The sequence below is a fragment of the Anopheles gambiae genome, chromosome 2 (genome assembly GCF_943734735.2).
Source record: "Anopheles gambiae chromosome 2, idAnoGambNW_F1_1, whole genome shotgun sequence".
Classification (NCBI taxonomy): Eukaryota; Metazoa; Arthropoda; class Insecta; order Diptera; family Culicidae; genus Anopheles; species Anopheles gambiae.
Window position 1 is genome coordinate 7,850,638 of NC_064601.1, and position 8,010 is coordinate 7,858,647.

Consider the following 8,010-nt stretch of genomic DNA (forward strand, 5'->3'; position numbering starts at 1 on the left):
ATGGGAAAAACTCAGCCCTCCGGCCGGGAACCTTCCCGGCGTGACATCAATTTCTCTTCGGGAAAGCTTTCCCTGTATGATAAATGGATCAAACAAGCCTTTCCCATTTCCCTCCGGTGCGTCGTGCGTCGGTTCGAGGCCTTGAAATCACAAGGGAGCCCGCACATCGAACCTGTGAAAACGCAAACGAGCGTACTTAGCGTAAACTACGATCCTGCTCGAACCTACTCGTAAAGCAATAACGGGCTTTACCCAAATGGTTTGCGATAAATTGGACGGTAAGCTGTCGTGTGCGTGTTTGGCACCGTAAGACAAATAAAACATGTTGATGAGAGAAATTCGAAAATAAATTGAAGCCCGTCAGCCCCGTAGCTGGAAGTTGACAGATTAGAGTGGATGTGTTGTTTTTTTTCCTCTCGAGTTTGATGTAAAATAGATTTGTTTTGATTGAAAAACAAACATTTTTCTAAAAATATGACAAATCCCACACTACTGCTTTACAAAACGTTGTAAATTGTGTTGCATTTTTCAGCATCGTGATATGGTGATAAATTGAATTCCGTGTTCAATTTCTCCAGCACTCATCTAAAGCGCGTATGAACCAGCCGTACTTGCCTAACTCGTTGGATTGATTTATGACAGAAAATTGAAAATCTCCTTCCCGCGAGCCACCGGGCTGTATTGATTTTTCGTTCATTCATACGGTCTTCTTTGGGTTGGGAGTGTTAAAAAAAACTTTATCCACTAGATCAAATAAACTTCCCGCCACGTGTACGGTGTGGCTTCGCTTTGCACACTTCTTCAGCCCAGTTCAGCTTTCGCATTTTCCCCGTAAACCCCGATTTCGCCGATTGTTCAGCGATGTGTACAGTCACACGGGTGATTTTGGGATTGAAAAAATGCACATTCTAGCAACAAATGCTATGCGACGCGGCAAAAATGAAATAAACGGTGCGGCAGGAAAGGAACAAACAAACGAGAAAAAAAAACTATCTCCCAATCGCTCCACAATGTGACACCCACTCCAGGGATGGGCCGCAAAGAGAATAAAAAGGTATCCGCAAGAAAGGTCAGATCCGCTGGAGTAGGCAAATAAAACTAAAGCAAGCAGGCAAGCAAACAAAAAAAATCGCTTACAAACACACACACACGCACAAACCGGGCAGTTATATCGTAACCTTTGCCAGCAATAAATCATCAAAAAGTCCGGACCGCCGGAGATGAAGCTATCGGTTGATTTAGCAGTGAAAAACAAATATTTCATCGTTAAATCTGTACCGCTCGGAGGGAAAAATTTTCCATCCACCCGGGCCAATCCACCCGACCCCACAAAACCATCGCCCCCAGCGTCACACATCGTCCGGGCCCATTCATTTGGCTCGACTGGAAACAAACGTGGACAAATCGCACAGGCGCCCAGTACAGCTCGCGCCGCCCAACCAGTATGCGGCGCAATATGTACGGGAAAGTTTCCATTTTTCCTTTTGTATGTGGCTGTGTGTTCGTTTTTTTCCATGCCCAAATCAATATGTGTGTGAGCACACCCATTCACCCTCACACCCCTCTCCCTATTTGCTCTAACGGATAAGCAAAGTGCCATTTTTGCTTCGATAAAGCTGCGTCCCAGGGTTCGGTTCCCGCCCTTGATCCTGATCCCCTGGAACGAAATGATCATAAATCAAATATTTACCTATTTCCGGTGTATCATTCTCCGTCGCCTTCGCCGTGGGTGAGGAGCTTTACCCCAGATGGATGCGACGGATAAGCCATTCCTCTCGCTGCATGCGGAAAGCACTATCACGATCGTGCCGAACTCTTCCAATGCATTTGTTGACGCGCCGACGGGTGGCGGCACACAGTTCCGGTGGAGAACTGGCAGGACTCGAACACGAATGTCAAATTATGGGTGTGTGCGCGTGAATGTCAGTTGCACGATAGATTTTTCTATTTGGAGCAATTCTTTTTTTCCTTTTTTCTCCCTTATCGAGAGTACACTGGCACAATAGAGTTATCGTTTGTGTTGCGTAACGGCCATGTGACTAATGCACTTATGCTGGAGTTGCAGAAGAAAAAAGTGTACGGCATGGACCGAATCATCCCAGTTGCCCTTTCTCTGCACTGCGGAGCGTTGCAAATGACACAATAAGTCGGTTTTTATGCACTTTTGTAGATTCATCCGAGCTCATAACTGGTTTTTACATCACTCACTGCACTTTTGTTTTGTATTTTTCTATTCAATTGAAGGTAGATCTAATTATGAAACTCATCTGTAACAAAAAAAGGGGAATCAAAATCACATTGAAGCCTTATGTTGTGACCAAAGCATGATATTTCCTGTTGGACAATGCTGGACATTAGAGCGCTATTTTTTATCAACCAATAGGATCAAGTTATAAAATGTACTGTAAGCCTATTATGTTTTCATCTGCGTTACAGTTGTTTATCTGACAGGATGGTTCATAGATCCATTAGCAAATTACATACTGTTGTGGTTAATTATTGGTGAGCTGTTCATAAAAGGTTTTTTTTTCTTTTTTTTACGCAAATAACTCTTGATAAAAATTTTATGGTAAACCCCATTTCTGTTGGTGCTTATGCTATTTTTATAGCTCATCATATAAATGCAATTTTATGGTAAAAATCCTTTTGAATTAATAAAATAGATTCTCGCCAGTTACATGAAATCAAAGCGATCTTTGTTACCGTGGTATGATATTAAACTGACTTTTTATTCATTCTCCCAACCGTTAAGCCATCTGCTTTAGTTGCCAAAGCGTTTCTATTTCTAAACCCTGATTTGATATTTGCCTGCCCGTTACCGGTACGCTGTATTAAGCGAAATACACACACATACACACACACGTGTCTACCATTACACGCAGCATACATGCCGACGCTAAATGGCAAAGCGTCGTAAAATGTGTGATTCCGCCACGGTAAAACCATGCTGGCGCCAGCAGATTTTTGGCACCATCGCCCATCGGTTTACCTGCACGTCGCAGATCTAATGCCGAAACGTTACGGTACGAACGCAAGCATATTTAGCCGCATGACGACAGCGACCACTATGCGGTTGCCACAGAAACGGCAAAATACAGCCGAAACCAGATCGGCAATAGTAAAACTCCAGCCCAAAAAGGCCAGTCCAAACGATCGAACTTTGCACGGGATCCGATCGAGGGGAGAAAAGGGATACGCAACGCCGAATTAGATCCAGAGCCAATGTGAGCGATAACAAAAAAAACTGCACCGTCAAGCGATCCGTCCTCCAGGTTTTTGTTGCTCTTCTTCGCCAGGCGCTGTGTGTTTCAGCGCAGACTAAGAAGGCATTAACAGCACACCCAGCGTTGCGCTGCGGAGGTCAAGTTCAGGAGTTGGAATGGAGAGACAGCAACAAAAAAACCGAAACCAACTGCCCAAACGCTTGCACCAGATGTGTACTGGTGCTTGAAATAATCTGCACAAGGCTGGGGCCCCGGCTCTGCCCGGGAGTCAAGGATGGACGGCAGCATGTCAATGGCTTCCCGGGCGATCGCTCCTACACGGCTCCTCGGTGATGTGTTTTATTGTACTTGCAGCGCTGTACTGCCATCCGCGTGGAACAAAAGCAAACATTCACGTGCGGCAGCGGGAGGGCGGGGGTGATAGGGAAAAAAGGGGAAGATGTGGACGTTTTTCCCGCCTACACATCCTCGTTTATCGCTCCGTTTGTACATGCTGTTTTTCCTTCGCTATTTCTACACTAATACAGCTCAAGAGCGTTCTCAAGACGCTCCATCATGCTTCATGCGCCGTCGACAACTGTGCGTCATGCCGGTTCCACCGTTTCTGTTTTCCCCTGGGGTCGATGAAATGGGATGGTTCTTTTATATGTCCCGCTGGAAGCGGCACACATGGCGGAAGCGGCGTTGGTGGTGACGTTGTTTTTTCTTGGATGACAGATGGGTGAAGCCGTGGGTACCGATTGCGGCGGTAAAGTAGCATAACAATAGGAGCGGACCGCTGATAGTGCACTGACGACAATCCTTGGGTGTGTAAGTGTGTATGTGTGTGTGTGTGTGTGTGTGTCTGTGTGTGTGTATATGTCCACAGCTGGCTTCAAGGATAAGTATCTGCCAAAGTCAAGCAGGAAAAGCGACACCAGATATATCTCGCTGATGCGAGTCGATGTTGCCTTTTCATTTTCCTCGTGATGAGCTCACAGTTATGATGATGATGATGATGATGATCACAGAACTAGCCGCGCTTAGCCGCAAACGCTAGGGAATAATTCTTCTGTCGTGCACCATTTTCGTCCCGCACACGGCACACGGCTCAAGCATGACGCGAAAACGGCACGCCATATGAAGAGGCGCCTTTTGTTATTATGTATTTCACTGACACATAAATAAAACATTTCACGTCTCACAATTGAGTCATCATCCGGGAGAGCACACATTCGTGGCCGTGTGATCGCGGTGTGGGCAGTAAAATTATTGTTTTTTTTTCTTTTCTAATATTTCACAGTTTGTGCCACACTTTGAAAAAAAAATCAACGGAAGCACGGTTTAGCATCACCATCGGTAGATGAACGTTTAAAAAAACACACATACACACCTCACCATGATCACACGTGAGTGCGGTTTTTCCTGTGCGGTTTCTAGCGCAACGGCGAAGAAAAACAACCAATCATACGCGCATCGTTTTTCACGGCAGCATGGCGCACACATGAACGGGAAACAAAAAATACAGGCAAACCTCCACCTCCCCCCCTCCACCCACCACACACGCTCTCAACTGTACGATAACGCACCGGTCGGTGCCGGGACCCCTCAGGACACAGGACGGTGAGCTAAACAAACAACAGGCAAAACGAAAGCTTGGAAATAATGATGATAGCACGTTGACAGGCCACTTTTTGGGTGAGGCTGCGATGCCTCTGCTTCTATGATTTGCTTTCCATTTGGCTGTGTGTGTGTGTTTTTTTTCTTCATTCCTTTTTCCGTTTGCGTTGCTTTTTGCTGTCACAGCACTCACGAGCGATGAAATATCACGTACGCAAGCACCAAGTTTGGAGCGCGGGAGGCAAAGCAGGGCGATTCCAGCATCCTTCCACACCACACCAACGACACACAGCCGGGCCTCGTTAGCACGCAGGAAAGGGCGATTTTGTTGGAACATTCATCCGTTTTATTATAATTTCTTCTATGTCACGATTATTTCGGGTGCTTCGGGTGCTAAAATAAAAAATAATCACTATCACTGGCAGTGCCACCCGTTTTCCCACGCCTTTCATCACCACTGATAAGGATGCTCCGTGCAATCGCATCACCGTGTTAAACGTTGCACAGCACAACACTTCTTGCTCTTGTTTCTTTTTGCTTCACTTTCGCTACGGTTCACTCCCTGCTCCCAGCGGTCAGGATGAACCTGGGAACAATTTCATTATCCACCGGCACCGATTTATCAGCACTTCTTTTCCCGCACACAGAACGCAGTAACACTTCTCTTGTGCCCGCATCCCTTTGGGCGCTTCCACCCGTAACACCCACATCTGTAGCGATAAGCCGAAAAGTAACGCGCCGCACATTATGCTACCATTGCTTACCGCACTTCCGCTCGCCGACCTGGCGGTGTGCCACATTACACACAAAACCACCCGGTCACACACACACACACACAACCCCTTTGGATTGCTGTCCGGCAGAGCGTAGTAGTCCAGGATGGTCCGCACACGTATTCCAGTGCACGCACGCACGATTGCGACGGCGACGACGACGACGTAGCTTGCACAGATCTCGAACAAAAACTGAACGAAACTGCGAGAGGTGTCTCGTGTCTTCGGGTGCAGTCACACGCAACGGTCGACACACGGCACGAGAAATTTGTTTGCGCGTTCGCCCGAAACGCCCGTCACTCGTGGTGGCGTTGCGTGCGTACCCCAGAGCGTAGAGCGAGAGAGTAAGAGTGGGTGAAACGGTGAGCGAATTGCGAGAGAAAATCGTGGAAAGGATATTCTCTCTCTCTCTGGGAGGGAAAACGCGTTTGGCTGGAAACGAACCGGCCATAGAAACCGGCATTTTCTCTCCTCCCCCCTTGTCCTGTGCGGCATTGGCGGTGAGCGGTGATTCTACGCAAAGTGTTCCTTTTTTGGGAGTGGCACCATGAATGTGCGGCACGAGCTGCCCGAAAACATCGACGGGAGCTGTAGGAAGTGAACGAGCGTTCTCGTGAGTTACCGCAGTTGCAGTGCAGTGAGTTGCTGTTGCATCGCGGTGTAGGTTGAACGATTTGTTTCATTCTAGTGAAGGTACACTGTAAAGTATAGGTTAAGACGACACAAATCGTATTATTCGTTTTATCCAATTGGAAAAAATGGTGGCTTTAGTTAGGTTAATCTATATCAATTTTCACTTTATATTTGTTTTGTTTTTCTTTTCCATTGCTTTCCTTTTTTCCTTCGCTTATTTTCATTTTATTTTGTTCTGCTCCTTATCCTATGCTTATAATGTTTTCTTCTCCCTTTCCCCAATTCTGAATCATTTCTCATTTATATTTTATTATTTCTTCTAACACTCCCGTTTAAAATAATCAAAGTGTCATGCGACATGGAACTCTTCCATATGTCCCACGCGTATGACACCGTGCACGACGAGTGAACGGAGCGACTCAGACTAAACACACCCGAGTTTGTTGCTCGTGAGACAGAACTCGTCGTGCTTCGCTCTCGGGTACGCACTGCCACTATGCTAGAGCATAACTCCTAACATAAGAGCATATCGCCCGCTCTTCTCAGCGATCGTGCTACGATGTGAGCGCACAGCTTCCCTGCGAGCGTTTCGGGAAGGATTTTGTTTTGTTTTGAATCTGCCAAACGGACGCAGCTTTCACGATTGCTTGAAGTTTGCAAAGAAGCATATCTATTTATTGTTTTCCGTTCGAATAGACGACACAAACTCTAGAACCAACAACGAAACCAAATCGAAACTATCCCTTCCAAGCGTCAGTCGGCCCACAATCGGTTTGGGTGTCCACATCAATCCCAGCCCACTTCAAGATCACAGATTACCGGTATCTTTCGTTACCAAGAAAACAGGGGTGTAAGAAACGTTCCCACGCTCCGTAAAACCAACCCACTTACGCCGAAGGTAGACGGGCTGTAATCAAATTCAAATTGGTTATATTTTTTTGGCAGCCACCAGCCAGCCTGCCAATTGGAATCGGTTACAGTAGCTCGTTCGCCAATGTGAAACACAACTTGCTCTACATGGTAATGCACATTACTTGCGATTCATGAAGTGTAATGAATTGCAAAGTGGGTAAAGTTATTCATTGATTCTAGGCGAAACCGAAACGAACAGGAATAAAATGGGCGCTTGAAAAATTGGAGCAATTGAAGCGTCTTCCAACTGCCTAGACATTATCTCACGCAAGAAATAGACATTTTTGACGCTTCTAATTTCGTGCTCATATGCATATTTGTTTAAATGTCTGCACGTACAAACCATTGCTTCCAAACACGCCCTCTCTAACAGCTGTTGAGGGTTAAGATTTATTAGTTTTATCGTTTAAAACACTAGTTAGGCAAAGTTTCCAACCAAAACTCGACCCAAAACTAACACTTTAATCAGAAAAGAGTAAAACATATAAATTCCTCTTCCACTTCCCTTGCAAGCAGTATTCAATTCGCATTCTAAACACCCCAACACCACCACACAATGACGATCAGCATCGTTTTCCATCCGCATTCGAAAAGGACGCTTGAAAAATGAAAATAAACGATCCCACCATCAGCACTAAAAAGAATCTTAATCGCTTCCCTCACTGCTCCTTTGAACGCGATTCGTCCGTAGATTTGATACCGATTTGCAAAACGTTACACCGGACCGGTTTGCCGCTGCCAGCGCGGCCGGTGCATCCTTTCAGTCAATTGGCGCTCGCAATCGAGGCAATAAAAGCTTCACGAGCGAGATCAATAAATTTCTACCTCGCAAGGGCAGCGTGGGAAAGTTACGTTGGTTTCTTTCTTTT

The 8,010-nt window shown here is 46.1% G+C and overlaps 1 protein-coding gene across 6 annotated transcripts in view; it reads right to left on the reverse strand.

Moving 5' to 3' along the window:
* LOC1281499 (hemicentin-1) overlaps positions 1 to 5,841 on the reverse strand; it is a 117,984-nt gene extending 112,143 nt beyond the window's left edge. For 4 of the 6 annotated variants that reach the window (XM_061643752.1, XM_061643754.1, XM_061643753.1 and 1 more), the window contains exons 1-2: positions 5,588 to 5,839; positions 1,691 to 2,267 (exon numbers count right to left, since the gene is read on the reverse strand). The gene's annotated coding sequence lies outside the window, so the exon portion shown is untranslated. Of the gene's footprint in view, positions 1 to 1,690; positions 2,268 to 5,587 lie in introns of all 6 variants that reach the window. The other 2 variants (XM_061643756.1, XM_061643755.1) reach the window with 1 other exon arrangement.
* Positions 5,842 to 8,010: the final 2,169 nt, after the last annotated feature.